The sequence below is a fragment of the Anas platyrhynchos genome, chromosome 2 (assembly GCF_047663525.1).
Source record: "Anas platyrhynchos isolate ZD024472 breed Pekin duck chromosome 2, IASCAAS_PekinDuck_T2T, whole genome shotgun sequence".
In the NCBI taxonomy this organism is placed as follows: domain Eukaryota; kingdom Metazoa; phylum Chordata; class Aves; order Anseriformes; family Anatidae; genus Anas; species Anas platyrhynchos.
The window spans coordinates 30,901,771-30,921,953 of NC_092588.1; the positions used below are offsets into that span (position 1 = coordinate 30,901,771).

General features: G+C 37.8%; 1 long non-coding RNA gene across 4 annotated transcripts in view; it reads left to right on the forward strand.

Moving 5' to 3' along the window:
* Positions 1 to 20,183, forward strand: part of LOC106015875 (uncharacterized) — a 215,431-nt gene that overhangs the window by 179,459 nt on the left and 15,789 nt on the right. For 2 of the 4 annotated variants that reach the window (XR_011807440.1, XR_005263279.2), the window contains 4 exons: positions 6,473 to 6,525; positions 9,248 to 9,433; positions 10,475 to 10,629; positions 17,727 to 18,534. This is a non-coding gene — a long non-coding RNA (uncharacterized lncRNA). Of the gene's footprint in view, positions 1 to 2,963; positions 3,015 to 6,472; positions 6,526 to 9,247; positions 9,434 to 10,474; positions 10,630 to 17,726; positions 18,535 to 20,183 lie in introns of those variants that run through there. The other 2 variants (XR_011807442.1, XR_011807441.1) reach the window with 2 other exon arrangements.

A 20,183-nucleotide genomic window follows, 5' to 3' on the forward strand; every position in this document is an offset into this window, starting at 1 on the left:
TCATGAGTGATGTTATAATATAAAGTGTGGTGGAGAAATGACAGTGGAGCCTGTTTGTACTTTCTGGAATTAATATATATGTGCAGATAATTAAAAGAACAATAAAAATACACAAGATGAACATACACAAGGGGAAGGTTTAAACATCATCCAAACATGTCATATGGTATGGGCCTTAGGGAAATAAAGGCTTACAGGATACTGGCAGACAGTCCTGCTGCTGGTACCAGAATTTAGCAGTTTCACTGCTTGAAAATAAATCCTTTTAGTTAATCCGGCTCTGTGGGTGGAATTACACACACCACTCCCGTTATTGTTAGACAGGAGTGCAGGCTGAATTCCCATGAACTTTGCTGAAAATGTAACTTGCAGTCTTCCCTACACAAAGCTGTATTTATTAGGAATGCTTTTCAACGTGTCATGGTGAAATCTTATCATGGCAACATCAGATGTTGCTGATATTAGGGGTGCACATTTCACCCTTGATATATACCTGCAGCTCTTATTAGCATGACAGAGCATTTACTATGCATATCAAGAAGGGAATATGTGAGATTGTGAATTCTTTCACCCAGTGTGTTCCAGAGAGTAAAATCTTAGCAGCCAAATGTTGACACCTGGCATAGCGAAGAGTTTGCCGCAGACAGCCAAGGTTATTGAATGGGAATGTGGCTGCACTGTAAGCCTTCCCTCCACCATCTGGTTCATTCTGGAATATGGAATATATATCACAATTACATGAATAAATGAAAAGATATGCAACTTAACTGAAATGTATGTGTTTCTCTGCTTTTCTGCACAATGAAACAGCCATCTGGGAATCAGTATGTCTCACATTTCAAGCACAAATCAAAGCAAGCAGCAATTCACTCCGTGATGTGTGCTTCATAGAAAACTGGACTTCATTATCACAGAGTTAATCACTTTGGATTCTTTTTTTTTTTTTTTTTTTCCCCTCTTCTCTATGGATACAAAACAAATCTACTTGGAAATACACAAAGACTACCCTTATTAAAATTGTAGTTGGAACAGAGTATGCTTAAAAAATAAGAAAAAAAAAGAAAATGGAGGCACATTTGTTTGCACTCTTGTCTCTCAGATCCAAGCTCAGAGGTGGGTCTATAGGGAGGGGATAAAGAATTGCAAGATGGATATATTCTTTTTTTCCCCCTTCTTCACTCCAGTTTGTTTTATATGCATATTTGCATTTTCCATGTCTATGCAGCACTATTGACTAATGGAATGGGCGACATGGATCTAAAGCATATGCTGTTGCCCAGCAAAACTTAATGGAAAGTGGATGGAGTGGGGAGGGGGCATGCAGAGAGCTAGAGCGTCTGCCAAGAAAATAACTTTTGACCTTCCACCATCTTGTGGCATCTGTGGCATTTGAAGACAGAATCTTGCCCCCCCAAGGTTTTTGTTTGTCTTCTGTGGAAGGTGGGTGCTAATCCTTGCAAAAAAAGCCAGTGGAGGTTTGCTGTGGCAAATTCTTCTGGGAAAAATCCTAAGAAAGGGGATGCTTAGATTCACTGGAATTAAAAGGCACATTTTCTGCAGCTACATTGGGTGTGTATGTGGATATGTATGTTAACTGACATTTCATCCAAAGGCAGAGAATGTGTCTGACAGACAAGTCATAGAATCATAGAATCATAGAATATCCTGAGTTGGAAGGGACCCTTAAGGATCATCAAGTCCAACTCTTGTCATGATAGAGTCATGATAGAGCTATGGGAAAAGCAGCTTAAGAACAATGGATTACTGTAGTTTCATTTTTATATATGTCATTTTGTAGCATTTTTGGGAAGAAAAGCTGTCTCTATTAAACAAAAACTAAAAAATATAATTGCTGGAAGACGTTCATATACATTTGCCCCTTGTCCAAACTTCATTAATCTCCTTGAATGCAAGAGTTGACTAATTCAATGGGCTTTTAGCCAAGCTCTTAAAAAATAAGACTTAAAAGTAAATATTGATGATTGTTGCAAGGGTCCTTCCTATGCTTGTTCTCTCATATAATTCTGGTCTTAATAACAACAACAAAAGTTTTTTATATGAGGTGATCTCAGAGAATGCACCTTTTTTTATGCCTGGCTAAAGTGACTAAAGTGTAAATTTCTTCTTTGCAAGGAAAATGCTAGTTCTGTCATGGCTGCAAGTAGGCATGTGCTTATATGCATTTGCAGCGTGCTGCAGGATTGAAGGAGCTAGCTTTTTTTTTTTTTTTCTAGAAAAGAACAAACCTGCAATCTGTATGCATTACATTGTTGTTTAACCTGCAAATGGTATGGGTGTATGAAATAGCCTTGCAAAGTCAGCGGGATTGCCATCGGGGACCAAAAAAAGCTTCAACTTTCAGTCCTCCAAATTTGTCCCTTCCATATGCTGGATATATATTTCACAGGTTAAGAACCCTCAAGACCCACAGAAAACAATGACAACGAGCCTTTTGATGGTGTGGGATCAGACCCTTGAGGGGAGCTGAAAATCATCAGCCCCTTGTGATTCTAAACTCTTAGCAAGCAGTGGAGATGGAAAAAAAATAGCTAAAACCAGAGCTCACTTGAACCCCTGTTGTCTGAAGTCTCTTTGTGAATGTTAGAAAAGAAAATCTGCTTTGAATATGTTCTCCCTACTTCAGTTGTCTAAAAAAAAAGTCAGGGTCAAAGAAAGGGCACAGTAAATTCTGAATATCTGAAGATGTGAAGCTGATGTATATCCACTAAATGCTAACATAATTAAGACATGACATCATCTTTCAAGCATTATGGGTGCTGTATCTTGTATTGTAAATCCTTATCTAGCTTATAATGGTCTGCAGAGGGCTTAGTTATTTTTTCTCTCTGCACCTCAGATATGTGTATTAAAAATTATAAAAATAAAATTGACTTCATAATTGTTTTTTTATGGACATTATTTGTTTGACCATCAACATTTAATAAATATATTTTTCCCCAAAGTACAGCTTACAAGATGTGCAATGGAGAGTTGACATACAGCAGTGGATGCATGTGAGTGTATATGAAATCAATGTTATTCTGAAATTTAAAATCTTTGTAAATATGCTGCATTTTTACATGAAACAGAATATTTCTTGTACTAACGTCAAAGGGGAACTTGCTGTTGTCTTCACTTAGAAAAGGAACACACATATTAGCACCTTAGCATCTTTCTGCTGTAGTTACCTTTTTGTTCATTTAAGAAGTTTCAATGAAAGAATGGACCAGAATCTGTAGAACTTTCTTCTATATAAAAACCTTTATTCTCATGAATCATTCCACTGGGGTCATTGCATAAAGAGGAGTTTCAAGACAGAGCCTGTTTTTCTCAGCTACATGAATTCTGGCTTTATCAAGCTCACATGTGGTGCTGCTGAGGCGATGAAAAAGTGGCTGAGAAGATGAGGAGGGTGGAGACCTTTCAGTTTCCCACAGCAAAGAATTTCTAGGGACAGAGTACAGAAAATGCACATGAAAAGCCAGACCTTACTCTGCACATAGATCTCCTCAGGTCTTGGTTGCTCCAAGTCTACTGGCAATGCCCTCTATATTGTGAGGATAGGGTGTGTCAGAAAACTCCTGAAAATATTGCCAATAGATCCTGTGCCATGTGGACACTTGCCCACTGCCAACATCCCTGCTTTGAAACAAAGCCTGGGTTTCTTTGCAATTGTGTGAAGGAGAAGGGTGGTGTTGGCTTATAGGTAGGAGTTCACCATCCAAAGCATGCTGCCAACTTACTTTGGCCATCTAGGAGTTAAGCTTCAGCTCCTAAATTTGGCCCCTGTTTATAGACAACAAAGCCTCTCTAGAGGGGATTCATTGCATCCTATCATGGAGTTTGGAAATGGCTCTCTAATAACAGTAAAGGGGTCTAGATAGCTGGCTGAGGCCTAACCCTGATGAGGCTGAATTTAGGCGAGACAAGCTGCACTCAGAGTCAAACCCTCAGCATTAGCATCACCACCAACCAAGAATCTGTCTGTGAACATCTCAGGCTCCCTTCAGTGAGATTTTTCTACTGCTTCACACCATGAGTACTCACACAAAGCAGGTCAAGCCCACTGGGTAAGAGCAGCATTACTACCCGAGTATTATCGGCGTAACAGAAGACAGCAGAGATCTGTTAACCTTTTGCTTTGGTAAGAATTAAGAAAGAGGGTAACAAGAATTTTCCATCACTAAGGACGTATCAGGCAGCATTAGCAATGGATAATTTGAGGGGTTAAGAAGTCTGCCCTGCAGGGTTTTTTTTTTTAAGTTAATCTTTTATAAAGATTGAAAGTTTCACAGGCACAAAGTTTGCCTTTGAGAGCTTTAGTTCTTTTAGCCTTTGCTCTTGATACTTGCCAAAGGACAAACAAAATGTGAATTTGCATCATGCCTCAACATGTGTTTCACATATTTTACATGTGGCGTCTAAATGGCTCCTGTGACCTTAGTGTGTGGATCACACGTTTTTCACATATGCTTTCTGTGGTTCACATCTGCTTGAAACATTGTTTCTGACAGTAGAAATCATTATTGTTTTACAGCAGGCTCTAATAATTTAATTCAAGCAGCAGAACTTGAGAAGACGCAGAGTGTTTTCGGTTTTGGTTTAGATTTTGTGTTGAGTGCTACCCATTATAATTGCATACCAGAGGAGAGATTCACAGCCCAGGCCAGAGTTTTCAATTAAGGCGATCAAGAATTTTTTTTGTCAAATGCTTTTTTGTCAAATGCTTTTTTTTTTTTTTTTTTTCTTTTTCTGCAAATATAAATATGCTGGCTTGTCAGAGTTGTCACTTTTACAGAAAGGTGCCTGATCCAGGCAGAAGGGTGGATCTGAAGGGTTTTCTGGGTCTCTGGTTGAATTTCTCCTCAAAGCTAGAAAGTCGGTAGTCTGCAGGCAGGTACTCACAGAGGATTTGGGAAATCTGGGCTTAATTTTTTATTCTGTAAGATTTAGAGCACAGCTTGAACACAGCTCTTCCATTAACCCTTGTGAGTGCCCTAATGTCGTGGGCTATCCAGATAGTTTTTCTCTGCCTCGGTAATTTATTTCTACAAACTGGAAAATGTCCTACAGAAGGAATTTAAAAATGGCAGAGTTTCTGGCTGAGTCTGTAGCTTGATTATTATGACAAGGATGTAGGAGACTCTTGTCAAAGTCCTCGATGCGCTGCATGTTTAATTATTAATACAAAGCAGACTTTCTCCAGTGGAATAGATTGAAAACAATCCATTCTGCCACCTGATGGACAGGTCCCTTACCAGGCCTATCACATATGTGCATAGTAGTGCTTAGTCTGAATGAAACTGAAAGAGTATTTGAAACTTGTTTTTTTATGCACCACTTCCGAATAGCTGCAAAATGAACAACTGTGTCTGCAGTGACAATACAAAAATCATTGTCAAAGGGGGACCCACCTTTCTGGGTGACTACTGCAAGCCTTACAACACCTCAAGAAGCACAGTCAGAGTGCTGGCCCAGAGCATGAAGGAGCGTGTTCACCTGGCAACATACAACGCTGCTCAGCTTGCTTACACCAGCCAGTCACAGGCAGCGTGTCAGGCAAGTGCATCTGGACAAGTCCACAACTGCTGCATACATCACCAGTTTCTAAATTTTACCAGAACTACACTATGGTGAAAATTATGATGAGAACAGAAACCATTTCTAGGATCTAAAACACACTGGATGGATATATTAATTTATTCGTTTTGTCAGTTCCCCGTGACAGAAAGGTCTGTCCTGATGCATTCATTGATCCAGCTTTTCTCCACTTATTTGCTAAACCTTCAGGTACTGAGGATATAAAACTATACCAGAAGCAGGTGAACTGAGGACATCCAGACACTGTGGAGATGGTTGAATTTATCTGTAGTTCTGGCCTCCACAAACTGAGCTATACGTGTCAGCTACTGAATTTATTCTCCCTGCTCTGTTCCATCTATTTCTCCATGCAGTTCTTCAAGGAGTTCACACAAACACCCATCTCCTTGCTTGTTATAAGTAGCTTGCTTTAAATTACTTGCAAGGTATTTTCAACCTCATGGAATTCTCACTACAGGTGACAAAAGATTTTTTTGTTTTTAAATTGCATATTTAACTGGTAAAAGTTGCCCACTGAAGTACTGATTCACAGAAATAAGACACTGCAGCCTGTATTGCTGTGCTGCAATTTCAGACCCACAGGTGACTGACCTGTTCCAGGACTGCCTTGTTCCACCATATTTGCAAACAAACAGGAGCAATGAGATTATTGTACTTATAAAAAGGGGCCTGGAAATGAATTCAGAGGTGGTCATGCTGAACTTGTATATTGCCTGAAGGAACAGGACACTGGGTAGGGTCTGAATAACCCTTCAGACTGAGAGTTAGTTCGTATTTAGAAGTCAGAAATTGAGCTTTCTATTTAGTAGCACTTCAGTGCTCTGATATTTTCTGCTAATGACACTGCAAATGTTTTTATTCTGTTTTTCAGTGAGGACACAAGTGACACAGAAAGGTAAAGTTGTGAGGTCAAGGTAACAGAAGGTGAGTTTATCCTTGGCAGGGCAGAATGCAGTATATGGATGCTATTTCTAACTGTATCCTCTTTGCAACCCATGCTATGAAACAGATCTCAGTTACTTTAGTATCCTGGTGTTTCAGATTTTCACCTAGCTGTTTATTAGATAGCCTTCTAAGTGAATACCTCTTATTTATGCATTGGTTTTCGCTTTCTTCTTCCAAAACAACCATACCCTTCCCTGTGAGGGCAGAGGGTCCTAAATACAACGGTTCAGCTAGTTGGGGAGGGCAGTGGCATGTAAAAGAAAGGTCATGAAGGGGGATCCCTGCTGCTCATTCACCATTCTTGATGGCATATGTCGCCACAGCAGATTTATAGGGGTTGTAAGAAAGGGCTGTGTTTGACAAAGGGACAGGGTCAAGGAAAAAATTATTAGATACCCATTCCCCAGGAGGGAGCTGCTGTTGTATCACACAAGCTGCAGTGACACATTTAAGTCTGGGGGAGGGAGAGTGTTTTGCATCACTCAGTGCACCGTATATCCCCTGCACATGGCCTGTTTACTCAAGCTTTTCACAGGCATGCAGGCTTTGGCTCACAAAGAATGAGCTTAAGCCAGAGACAGGACCCCTGAAAACAAAACATTGAGTATAAGAAGCTATGATTCTCCTTTCCTCTTCTTGATGTATACATGCAAAGCTCATTAATGCTAATGATAGTCTAGGAACAAATGAGCCATGTTGTACAGCGGCTACTTTATCCCATAGGCAGAGCAGGAATGTGGCACCACTCACCCAACAAGTTACCTAACACAGAGTTGGCCTCATGTTGAAAGAGATTTGAAGCTGTAGGCAGTTAAATACATAGCCTGCCCCTTAGGACTGCCACCGTAAATAAGCATTTTAAAAGAATCTCAGCCTTTAATGAAGAACAGAGGGAATTTTCAATCAGTAATCAGAAACAGCTCTCAAAATCAGGGGTAGTGGAGTGGTATGCATATTTTTATTTGGTGCACAGAAAATGCATTGTTTCTGAGCTATTTCTATAAGTAGACTCACTGTACTGTTAAAACCTTAGTGGATCCTGCAGTGTTTGTGATTCTCTGAGTATTAAAGGAATTAGAGAAAGCCTTCTAAAGTAGTTAGAGGCACCACAGTGAGAAATGATTACCCACTTTAAAACCAGCCATGTACAATTAAAAAGAAAAAAAAATAAATGAAACGGAGAATAGATGCACATAAAAAGACTAAATCCAAAGAAAGGAAAAATAATTTAAAATATCTATCTGCTATAATCATTCCAGGCACACTGTGAGACTACATGTGCTGTAAAGGAAGACAGAGAAGTAAAAAGACACTTATCTAATCGTCTGCAAATTATAGTAAGAACTACATTAATGAGACCTAAGGATATATCCCTGTTAATGAGTCATCAGGATTCTCAGGAGTAAATGAAATTCCATGCTTGTGTAGTAAAATGTACTTAGGTCAGACCGGAAAGACATTATTCGTCAGAGAAGATATAAAAAAAAAATATTGCTAATAGTCAAAGCTATAATCAGTGAAGCTCATGTACTGAAATGCTAAAGTAGCCATAAACATTTTAAATAAAATGTCTAGTCCTACACAATATGGCATAGATACAAATATATATAAAACAAAATAAGCTCAAGCCCAAACCTACAATACTGAGGAAATGAGAAATCTCTTTTATATTAAGAAAAATAAATATGAGGTGATATAGAGAACTGTGATAAAAATGCACGTGCTTTAAGGTTACACACTATCAGTTTTCTTAGCATCTCCACATCTTTTGCAATTCTGCTGCCTATCCTTCAGCCTTGTGTCAAGGCTATTTTTTCTGTGGACTCAGGGTTTTGGAGAATTCATGTACTGTCAACAGGCACAATGGTCAAACTGTTGCAAAGAAATCTATAAAAGAGGTGTTGCCTCTATCTTGTCACCATTTTGTACCTTTGGTAAAACTTTTGGTAAGAGTTGAGATTTTGATTTAACGGCCAAACTGTGATGCTAAAACCTGAAATATACATAAAACAGAAATGAACTTTCTGTTTCTTGGCACTATTAAGAAAAGACAAAGAAGAAAATGGTGAAAATAACAGAAGTATTGTCTATTTGAACACCTTTCCTAGCTTACGTGCATTTACTGCAGGCATCAGTAACAATTCTGATTTATGTAGGATGGAGTAGCACCAACAAATAATATGGAAAATAACCTTCCTCAAGCACTTGTATGCCTGATTGGAGAAAGCTTCATCATGAGAAAGCAGCAGATAGTGTATTTTCAAGTCCCCAGAAGCAGATTAGAGCTTTGAATATGGCTACAGATTAAGTCACTAGAGTAGGGGAGACAAAAAATAAAGGAGGGTGGGGGTGGGGGTGGGGAGACACCAAATGGAGAAGAGAATTAATGATTGCAAATGATTGCTTTCCTTTAGTCATTAAACCTGTCCAGAAATTGTGTCCTTGAAATTTCACAGTAAATGATTTTGGAAAAATTATAAATGATTGATTACTGAAATGTTTTGTCAGTATTGTCCCATCTGAAACTAGTCCTTGATTCTAAGCAGAATTCACAAACCGTTCTGGTTGCTATAAAGATGAATCTTTAAGCAAATGAATAATTTACACAAAAAAGTCTCCCACCCCCAATCTTAGTTCACGTATTTTGAGGGTATGTTTTGACTGTGGGGTCTTTCATTAGATTTTTTTTTGTCGTTTATAGGGACAGAATTTATTGTATCATCGAAGAATTTTCCATCAGTCTTTAATATATCCTTCTTACATGAAGTCTGGCAAAACTGAAGACATGTAAGGCAATGGAAATGTTCCTGCCACTAAGAAATCTGGACATGGCCAGGAATGTGCAGTGATGAAGTGTCTTAGAACTCTTCAGTTTCTTCAGCCAAGGGTAATCTCACTAAAAGTTACACATACATGAAAAGAAAAAGATGTCATCAAATCACTTCCTTACAGTGATCAACAGTGTTGTGGAGTGGGGCCTGTTCCAAAGAATCTACATATCTTTCTTTGCTTCAGCTCAAATGACTTTCTTCTCACTCGCCTCGTTTGACTGTATCTTATTTCCAATTCTTTCTGTGGCAGTTTGTTCTGTTTCTCATCATCTCATGTATTCATCAGTGTCCTTTGGCCCTGATCCCAAAGCCAAGCCTTTTACCCTTCTTCATCTTTTTCAGAACAATTCATTTTAAGTCAAAGGAAATCAGGGCGTAACTGTTAAAAAACACACTTTAAAACCTGAGAAAATGGGTCAGTTTATGTACTAAATGTTCTTGGGCATATTGTTAATTTGAACTACTTTTAGAAGGGTCTTTCGACAACATAAATCCCATGTGATGTGGCAGCTGTTATGTTAACTAGTGTGTTTCCATAAAAGCATACAATGTGGTTGTGTAATCCCAAATGTAAATTCATTTGTTCAAGTTAAGTCTGCCAAGACACCTCATTTTTTTCAGCTTTTTAATTGCTCCATAAGTCTGTGCCTTTTGTGCTTGAAAGGATAACACAGCTTTTTTTTTTTCTTTCTTTTTTTCTTTTTTTTCCCTAATCCATTGATTTTGCTCTTATTTTGAAGTAGATACCTACCAGCTATAGCTGCAGTCAGGTATGCTTCCTGTGGGATATTGCAGAAGCTGAGGTATACACCTGAGATCTGCCTTTACTAGACTTTCACATCTCAAATGATTTGATTTAGGCATTATTACTAGTGCTGTCTGGTGCCTAACCAACAAACAACGCAAACAAATGGCAATGGGCAGTAAATGAAAAAAATTCCAACCTCCAATTTTTCAAATTATTGTCTAATGGAAACAAAGACTGAAAGACTCAATAGGTTTGTGTTTTGAAATATTTTTCTCCTGACAATACTAATAATATTTTTAGTGGCATGAATAATGTTAATTTTTTTTTGTTGATTGTTTGTTGCCTCCAGACTTCTCTTGACATGAAATCAACAAGCCATTTCAGAAGTGGAGTGGACTGAGTAGTTACTCACAGACTCACCTCGATGCAAATGCAGCAAACCCTTTTAGCAGTGGAGTGCATTGAGTACTTAGTCAGTTTTAGAGATGTCTCTGAACGCACTGTGTAAGTATTAGTGTAAACTACTAAAGATTATGTAAGGCAATTCATTCTGTGAAGTTCTTGAATGGAAAATATTTAACAAAGGGAGTTATTTTTTTCTGATTTTATTATTATTATTTCTTTATTCTCTTATGTACAAAATTTGTTATCAGAATTAAAAGGAAAATGTTATTGCAAATACTGGTCCTTTACTGTAGATTTTTAAAAATAAGAAGGAGGTCACAAAATTATGAGGTCATAAACATGAAGGTCATAAGACACAGTTCTGTCTTCTGTGACCAATTCCCAGAGAAGTCAGTGCCACACTGCTTACAGAAAGACACTCTGTGTGTCTTTAGCCTCTGCTGGATCATCAACGGTATCTAAGCAGGTTTCTGTCACCAACCTAGAAGAATTAGCCAAAGTAACTGATATATAGGCTCCAGATGTAATACTCCAGGCTTAGTTTGGTCAGAAAAGTTAACTGTATTTGTTGGGCCTAAGAAGGAAGTCAACTTCTGTGGACTGTGGAGAGTGGAGAGAGAAACCAGCAGGATATTAGCCTGGATTATGTGAAATTCTTTATCAGCCTCTCTTTCCACTTAACCTTTTAGAACAAATGGTGCAGATTTGAGCTTTTAGAGAGAGAATTGCAAAGTCTTCCTTATCAGTGAGCAAGAGTGGGATGGGGGATGTTCCATAAAACAAAGTAATATGTAAAAGTGATGCATATACAACACTTAAGAGCAGAAATGCAATAACAACTTTTTTGTATGTTCGTGTATGTTCACAACAGGAAACTATTATATCCTACATGGAGTTTCTAATTCATAGCTACAACAAAGATTTTGTTGTTGTTGTTGTAGAAGAATGTTTGCAAGAACATTTTAGATAAGACTTGTAGTTCATCTGGTATAACTTTCTGCCTGACAGGAACCCTAGATGCCTCTGAGGAAAGTGAAAACAGTTACTATTAGGTAAAATGTCTAGCATATAGACTTTTTTTGAAGTCATTAGGTGTTTAATTTTGTGTCTTTTCATGATTTTTTAAAACTTAATCTTTATTATAACTATAGATCTTCTTATCCATATAAATTCAACCGCTCTTTAAATTTTGCTGCAATCTTGGGCTAGGTAACATCTTATGTACACTGTGTAGAAAAGATTCTTGCTGTCTCAGATTTGAATCTGCTGCCTTTCTGTATTCCTGAATGTACCATTTTTCTTGTGCTAAGAGAAAGAGACAATAGAAATTCTCAGTATATTCTGTCTGTATTATTCATTCACTACTTTACAGACCTTTGCTTTGTCCATTCTTATTTGTCTTTTTGCTGAAGTTACAATCTTCATAATTTTTATTCAGATTAGAGATTTCAAGAAGAAGCAATATTTGAAAATCAAAATGGAATCAGGAAATTTACAATACCTGCTTTTATTTTATTTATTTATTTATTTTTAAATGGACATCAAGTTGATTAGGAAACAGGTGAATCACAAAACTGATTTCATTTCTTCCTAAATGTTTCATATCTGTGTGGCTAGAGATAGTAGATGGCTCTGCAAAAAATAAATCCTTAACAGCTCAGAAGTTTTACAGATGTTATAGGAAAATAGAACACATTTTTGCTTCATTGAATTACTGTTATCCCCAATTATTTTAGTTGCCTTTAATAAAGAGCATAAATAATATGAAAAAGAAAACATTTATGATTCCTAATTTAACTCTTATCTGTTTCAGTTCTTCTTGTAAAACAGAATTTCATGTTCATTGTTGACAATGTAATTTTATCACAAGGAAATTTCATGCCCTAGCCAGCCCTGATGTGAACTACTTTAACTGACATGAATGAATAAGGGATACTGATTTATTCTCTATAGCCTTCTACAGAGAAATAAACCATTATCTATATATTATAAACAGCTCAACAGCATCTTTCATTTAATCTAAAACTTTTCGGTCACAATGCCAGCTTTTAGATTCGATTTGAATTTTCTGCAGTACCCAGTGGTACAGTGGGCAAAGTGCCAGGCAGGAATAGGAAAACTAAGATGAAATTCCTTCTAAAAAACTTACTAAGCATTTCAATCAGAACACCATAGGCAAGTCATCAAGACACAGCTATTCCATTTCACTCAGTTCCTGTTGCTGATAGATATAGATACACTGTGAAGGAATAGGAAATGAGAATGAACCTTTCAGTGTAATATCATTTGCCACTGCTTAACAGAGATATTAGACACTGGGGGTGTCCCAGAGAGAGGCTTTTACAACACCTATTGTATTTTTCTTCCGTGGGTGATTTTAGTAAGTTTCTATGAAAAGACTTAGGTCAAATTTACCAGAATAATTCAGATGGATATATACTGCCTGTCATGTACAGGTGAGCAGGTGGGAGTGCTTGAGATGTTCTCCAGCTTGTTGTTTTGACTTTGTATAAGTGTCAAATCTCTGAACAGCACATTTGCTTTGCACTATTTTCTATCTAATGACCATGTGTGGAAGCAAATATGGGCAACATGGGAGATACAACAGTTTGCTGTTTTGTGTGAAAGCTTTGTTAAATTTTTGTCTCACAAGAGAGGTGAGCAATGTATTTTCAAAGCAGAAATCACTTTTCAGGTGGGTTGTGGGGTTAGGGATGAGTATGTTCAAACTTAACAGTCATTACAGATGTGTACACAGCAGTCATCACCAGCTAAACTAACTCTTCATAGCGCCATGCACTCCAAATAAAACCAAGTGCTGCTTTAATGTCATATTTGCAAACCTGCTTTTTAGTGATTAAGTCTATACAATAAGATGCGTGGATTTAAGAATATAACTTATCAACCAGACAATGAAAATCCACTGCACCATTGGCCATTTTGACCTATTAGAGCGGACAGAGCTTGAAGATACACCATGAGGCAAGAAATAAGGAAAAAGACAAGGAAAGGTGTGTGTACCTATAGTCAGCTCTGCTCATCTCTCACAAGATTCACTATAACATAATCTTTGAAAAAAAATGGAACAAAAATATACAATAAACTGTATTAAGCATATGGGTAGAAATCATACCAACATTCATTTATTTGTTATGTATCACAACCGAGGCAGGTCACTAATGAATGTCTGTTTAGATATTTCTTGATTTGTACAATAACTACTCATAAACAGTTATCAATGCAGAAGTGCTACTTCTTCGTTTTAAAAAGTCCGGTTTTGTCCATGTAGAAATGGTTTATTCTTGAAAAATGAAGCATAAAGTAGAGTTTTAAAAAGACACTCAACTGGAACACTCTCCATGAATAACACTGGGTAAATGCTACAGAAAAAAAAAAAAAAGAAAAAAAAAGAAAAAAGAAAAGGTAAATAGTAGATTTTTTTCCCTCTAATTAAATTAAATGAAGCCCCACCAAACCCCTAGATTTATTCACTGTCAGGGAACTCTTATGTAAGAAGAAGAGCTTTAACATCAGTAACCATAGCATAAATATTCATACAGATGTCTGGAAAGAAAGTGCAACTTCAAGAAAAGTTTACTCTGTTTATTTCTCACATTTCGTCAATGCAGAGCAGAAGAAAACTTTTGTGGCCTGCACTAAAAGTGGTTGAGTGTGAAACACAATTACATTTATAAATACACAGTTACGTTAATATAAACATTTATTGCATAATATTCTTTCCATCTTCATTAATTCGTATTTGCATTGAGTATGCTCTGGAATTTGGTGTTAATTAGCCACTGATCAGAAGTCTTTATTGTTAATCCATTTTATTGTTTGCAGATTTTATTTTCTGATATTTGATTGCAAGAGACAATAGCTTGATCTCAAAATATCTTTTTCATTTATTTAGATCTTGTGTTTTCTTTGTCCATCATGTAACCTTGGGTGGGTCCAGTTACATATGCTCGTCTGGAAATCATCTGCACAAGACCTATAGCTGAGGAGGGATTTAGGGAAATTGTTAGGTGTTGTTCTTGCCTTCTTGCCGACATTTGATTATTCCAAGATGATCTTTAGGAATGCTGCCACTATAACTACCAGCATCATTGTAAGGTTGTCTAGGAAACCTTTTCTGTCTGGAGATCTGTTGATTAAAGGACTTCTGCATTATTTTTGCTGTTGATTCATAGAGTGGATAATTGGGTTTTGGTTTCTTTAGTGGAAGCTTTTTGCAATTGTTATTGGCCAGTACAACTCTAAGGGCCTTGTCTTTAAAGGCAGTTAAAGCAAAAGATCACCTCTCCCAATGAGAAAAGTGTAGTGAGGTAAAAGCAAGCTTGCAAATCTGAAATTATTCCCTTGTAATCGCTGCTTTTTTTTTTTTTTTTTTTTTTTTTTTTTTGTCTTGTCATTTTATTAGAGAATTAGGAAGTCAAAGATGACCAGTAGAAAATGATATCCTGAATTATGCTTTGGTGAGTGGTGTCCCACATGTGTCCATCTTGGGACTAATGCTGTTTAATATTTTTATCAATGACATAGACAGTGGGATAGAGTGCACCCTCAGCAAGTTTACGTATGACAGGTTTGCTGAGTGGTGCAGTCAAAACAACAGGAGGAAGGGGTGCTGTCTAAAGGGACCTGGACAAGCTTGAAAAGTGGGCCCACATGAACTTAATGAGGTTCAATAAGTCTAAGTGCAGGGTGATGCACCTGAGCTAGGGCAATCCCAGACAGGAGTACAGATTGGGTGAAGAACTTATTGAGCACAGCCCTGCAGAGAAGGACTTGGGAGTTCTGATGGATGAAAAGGTCAACATGAGCCAGGAGTGTGCACTTGCAGCCCAGGCCAATTGCATCATGGGCTGCATTAGAAGAGGAGTGGCCAACAGGTCAAGGGAGGTGATTGTACCCCTCTACTCTGTCCTTTTGAGGCCCCACTTGGAGTACTGTATCCAGGTCTGGAGCCCCCAGCACAAGAAGGATGTGGGGCTGTTAGAGTGGGTCCAGAGGAGGGCCACAAAGATGATCAAGGGGCTGGAGCACCTTTCCTATGAAGAAAGGCTGAGAAAGCTGGGGATTTTCATTGTGGAGAAGGCTATGGGGTGACCTCATTGCAACCTTTCAGTACTCGAAGGAGACTTATAAAAAAGATGGAGACTGACTCTTTGCTCAGTCTGATATCGACAGAATGAGGGGGAATGGTTTTTAACTGAAAGAGGCTAGATTAGAGGTAGATTAGAGGTTAGGAAAATCTTCACTCAGAAGGTGGTGAGGCACAGGCACATGTTGCTCAGAGAGGCTGTGGATGGCCCATCCCTAGAGGTGTTCAAGATCAGGTTAGATGAGGCCCTGAGCATCCCAATCTAGTGGGTGGTGTCCCTGCCAATGGCAGGGGGGTTAAAACTAGGTGATTGTTGAGGTCCCTTCCAACCCAAGCCATTCTATGATTCTATGATATGATTCTATGATCAGCCTGAAGAGAAGGCTTCAGGAAGACCTTGTTGCAGCCTTTTAGTATTTAAAGGTAGCTGATAAAAAAAGATGGAGAGTGACCTTTTACATGGGCAAGTAGTGATAGGAAAAGCGGGAATGGTTTTAAATTAAAAGAGGGGAGATTTACATTAGATGTTGGGAGGAAATTCTTCACTCAAAGGGTGGTGAAACACTGGAATAAGATGCCCAGAGAAGTTGTGGATGCCCCATCCCTGGAAGTATTTAAGGCCAGGTTGGATGGGTCTTTGGGCAACCTGATCTAGTGGGTGGCATCCCTGCCCATGTCAGGGGATTGGAACTGGATAGATAATATCTTTAGATAATGTTTAAGGTCCTTTCCAACCCAAGCCATTTTATGATTCTATGACATGATTATGTACTAACTGGTGTGGAAGACTATTTGGTTATTACTTGAGGTTTCTGTGCATGTCAGTGCAGAGTAGCTTGGAGGGATTAGCTAAAGTACAACCAGTCTTCTGGAGTCAGCTGGCCTGCTGCAGTGATGCAAACTCAGGTGGAACCTCAGTGGTGTGAGGGAGGAAGTGCTTGGTTGTCTGTCTAGGAATCTTGCATTTTTACAGTGTGAGTGACTTTACCAGCTAGTGTGTTTGTTATTTTTTAGAAAAACAAAAACACACATGAAACAACTATATCCTGCTCTAAGGTCCAGTAAAAGCAGTGTTATCATTGTCAGCGTCAACCCACAGGCCTTCTACTAAATCTACCTTATTCTAACTATGGAAGACCCTATTAGGCTTGTTATCAACTTCTAATGAGAACATGCTGTGTGAACTAGAGCTTGGTGCCAGGTGTCTCTTGGTGTTGAAGTGTGGGATAACAGTGAAGGCCTTGAGAAAATGGTTGCAGATTTTATAAAGAGGCCTGAAGCTATAAACACACCTCACTGAGCGCTAGCTACTGTCTGCTGGAGAAGCGCAGTCTTGGTAGATGGGAAAAACTGGGAAGCTTGATGGAGAAAAAAGAAATAGCTAAACAAGAAAATAGCAGCTTGGCTGCAGAGCAGGGCCTCTGCTCCCTGCCTTGAGCTCTCCCTAGTTCATCGAAGACCCTGCTAACTCCCAGCCCACTCCTCTGCTTCCCCAGTGCTTCATCCTTAACCCCAGATCTTTAGTAGACATTCTGGCTAATCACTCATTGCCACTGTGAGCAGTGTGACTGGATGATGTGTGTGGCTCTGCGTCTGAGCATGTGCTTTTTTCCCTCCACATTCTGCACTTTCCTCCTTTTTAATGCCCTAGCTCTTCAATAAAGACCTTCTGCACATAAACTCAATTTGACTAGTTATTATTTTTTGCAAAAGTCTATATGAGAAGAAAATAAGAATAAGTTGGCTTATCTTCAATTCTTCTAGTGGGAAATTCTTTGCTGAAACTTTAGGAACTGATCCTGTCAGCTATTCAAAGCTTTTTCTGATTTTCTGAGATGCCTCTCACCTGTATTATATTCACTGGATATTAAATCAGGTCCTTTGTTATCAAAAAGTCATATGGAATAGAAATCATCAGATTCAAAACTTTCCTTAGCAACTGCTGGGGAGATCATTACAGTAACAGAGAAAGTAGAAGGTCCTGGTCAGCTAAGATCCAAATCCACACAAAGTGGATGGGGGTTGGGAGATTCTTATTGATGATGCTTCAGGCACCACATCTAGACCTGACCTTTCCTCTCTCCCACAGATAACTTCATCAACAAGGGCCCTGTTGACGCATAGACCACATAGAGAAAACACCTCAGTTTACAGAGGAACTTGTAGCAGACAGTAAGAATTGTAGTCCTTTTTATGGTCACCACAAGAGAAGAATAACTAGGAACAAAGAAAAGCAGACTTCTAGTTTCCCCATAACTATTGCACTTCAGTATATTAGCTTATAAAGATTTTATTTCAGCTGTGTTCTGAATAGTATCATTTTCTCTGGTATGATATAGTCTCTACCATAATTAATGTATACTCACAGTGTAGAATTGTCAATAAAATATGCTGTAATTGCTCAAATATCTGTCAGTGATTGTCCATCATGCCTGTATGATAATACACAGTGATAATATCAAAACATTGTAATATATTGTCAGATCTAGAGTCAGTCTTATAAACAACCATTACAGTCATGTCAATTACATCAGATAAGATACAGATATTAGGGTGCATATTTTTTGGGGTGGGCTGAAAATGAAATTATTCCACCTAATGTCATCTGTGAAGAGACAGCAATATTTCTCATAACAGCTGAAGAATCAGAAGTCCCTGATTGCTGGATGCTGAAATATTCCCCAGTGACAATTCTTTTTGGAATAATAAGAGACAGAAATGCCACTTCCAATTCTGTGCTGTCAGCCTGTAAGGCCGAAAATCCTGTGGGTACCACAACACTGCCATTTTGTGGAGAATTTCCCTAACTTGTGAGATAAGGCACCCTCACAAGATGATCAGATTCTTTCTTTGGCTCCGGCAGGACTGGGGTTTATTCTTTGGCACACTGCTTTTCAGATCTGCATTTTATGGATAAAATATGAAATAAAATAAAATAAAATAAATAAAATAATAAAAGAAACATATATTAACAGACAACTATGAGTTTACCATCATGCCATATTTGTGATTTCAGTTCTTTTCTTGTTCTGCAATATGAAAAGCCAATGTAATAACATTGATCAAAATATAAATTGATTTTAAACTGTGATATGTTGCTGAAAATAACGTAATACAAATGTTTTGTATACAAAAATATATATGTGCATATGTACAAAACATATATATGTACATATATACTAAATACTTGTGTCACATGCTGCAGTACATGTATGCATACATATACGTATGTGTATGTAAATAATATACCATGTTGCCTCTGTGCTGTTAGAAACTGCAGGATTCATTTGATTGCAATTTTTTGCCTGCTGTCAGTCAGTTGCCTGTAATTCCAGGGATCATTTTCTCTCAGAAGGACTTTGTGGCCAAGTTGCTTTCTCATGTATCCCAGCAAATTGGTAACTATGTTGTGCAGAAAATATATCTCAGCATTTTTGTGGAAGCTCTATAAGTAGAACAGATTTAGATAAAAATATGCTTGTAAATTGATGAGGGGATCAAGAAAAATAGAAACAAAACAAAACAAAACAAAACACTTTCAAAAGCTTTTTGACATTACCTTTCTACATGTGAACAATATAAAGTGGTAAATTTTTTGCACCATTTTTTCCAAACCCAAATCAAAAAAAGGGCTATATTTATTAGGGACTCCATAAAATGATACTGTATTATAAAATGCCTAATAACACAGAATTTATAGTGATAGTGTGACTTACATTTGCAATAAAGCATGGAATCTATCTTCAAAGGACTGGATACTTGGTTTTACTATAAGAAATTATACAAGTAATAAAAAAAAATCATTGTTGAGGGATTTGTTAAAACCAGATCATGGGTCCCAGCTCTAAGTGAATTTATTTTGAACCTTCTGAAGCAGACATTGCAAATTTTTACATTCTAATGAGTGAACTAAAAACATATATTTCAAAGAAAACAGCACTCATAAATTACATTTATGACACATGAGGTTGCTGACTGCTGTGCAGGGAGCACAGAGTAATGGTGCTAATATGCACTCTAGCTTGATTTTCTCAGTTCCCAACATGCTCTAATTCTACACTACAAATCTTTAAATGGCAGTTATATTTTAATTAATATGATTATGTGCTGCCATTAGCAAACCCTCCCCCAGCACATTTCTCCTGCCAAACCCATGAATGCCAGTAAACCATTAACATAAAAGGGCTGTTTGCTTATTAAATTCATCTACACAAATAGGCAAGGGTTGCAATTGTTGATTTGCCATTGAAAGAACAGAACATGAGCGAGCTGCACAGTAGCTGGCAGTTGCAATTATCTAGTGTAATTAAGTCTAATTTATAAGCCCCCCTCAAATGAGAAAGTAACAATTTTTGTTAATTAACAAGAGCATTTGTAAAGCTCGTTAACTCCATCATTCACCATCTGCCTGGATAGATGGGAGCGTGCAGTTATTATTGTGGGACATGTTGCATATGTGTATTTGTGCAGTAATCTGTTTGGAAAGTCTAATGATTGAAATGGGAGATAGGAATGGATGTTATATTACAGTGAAAAGAAGATCTAC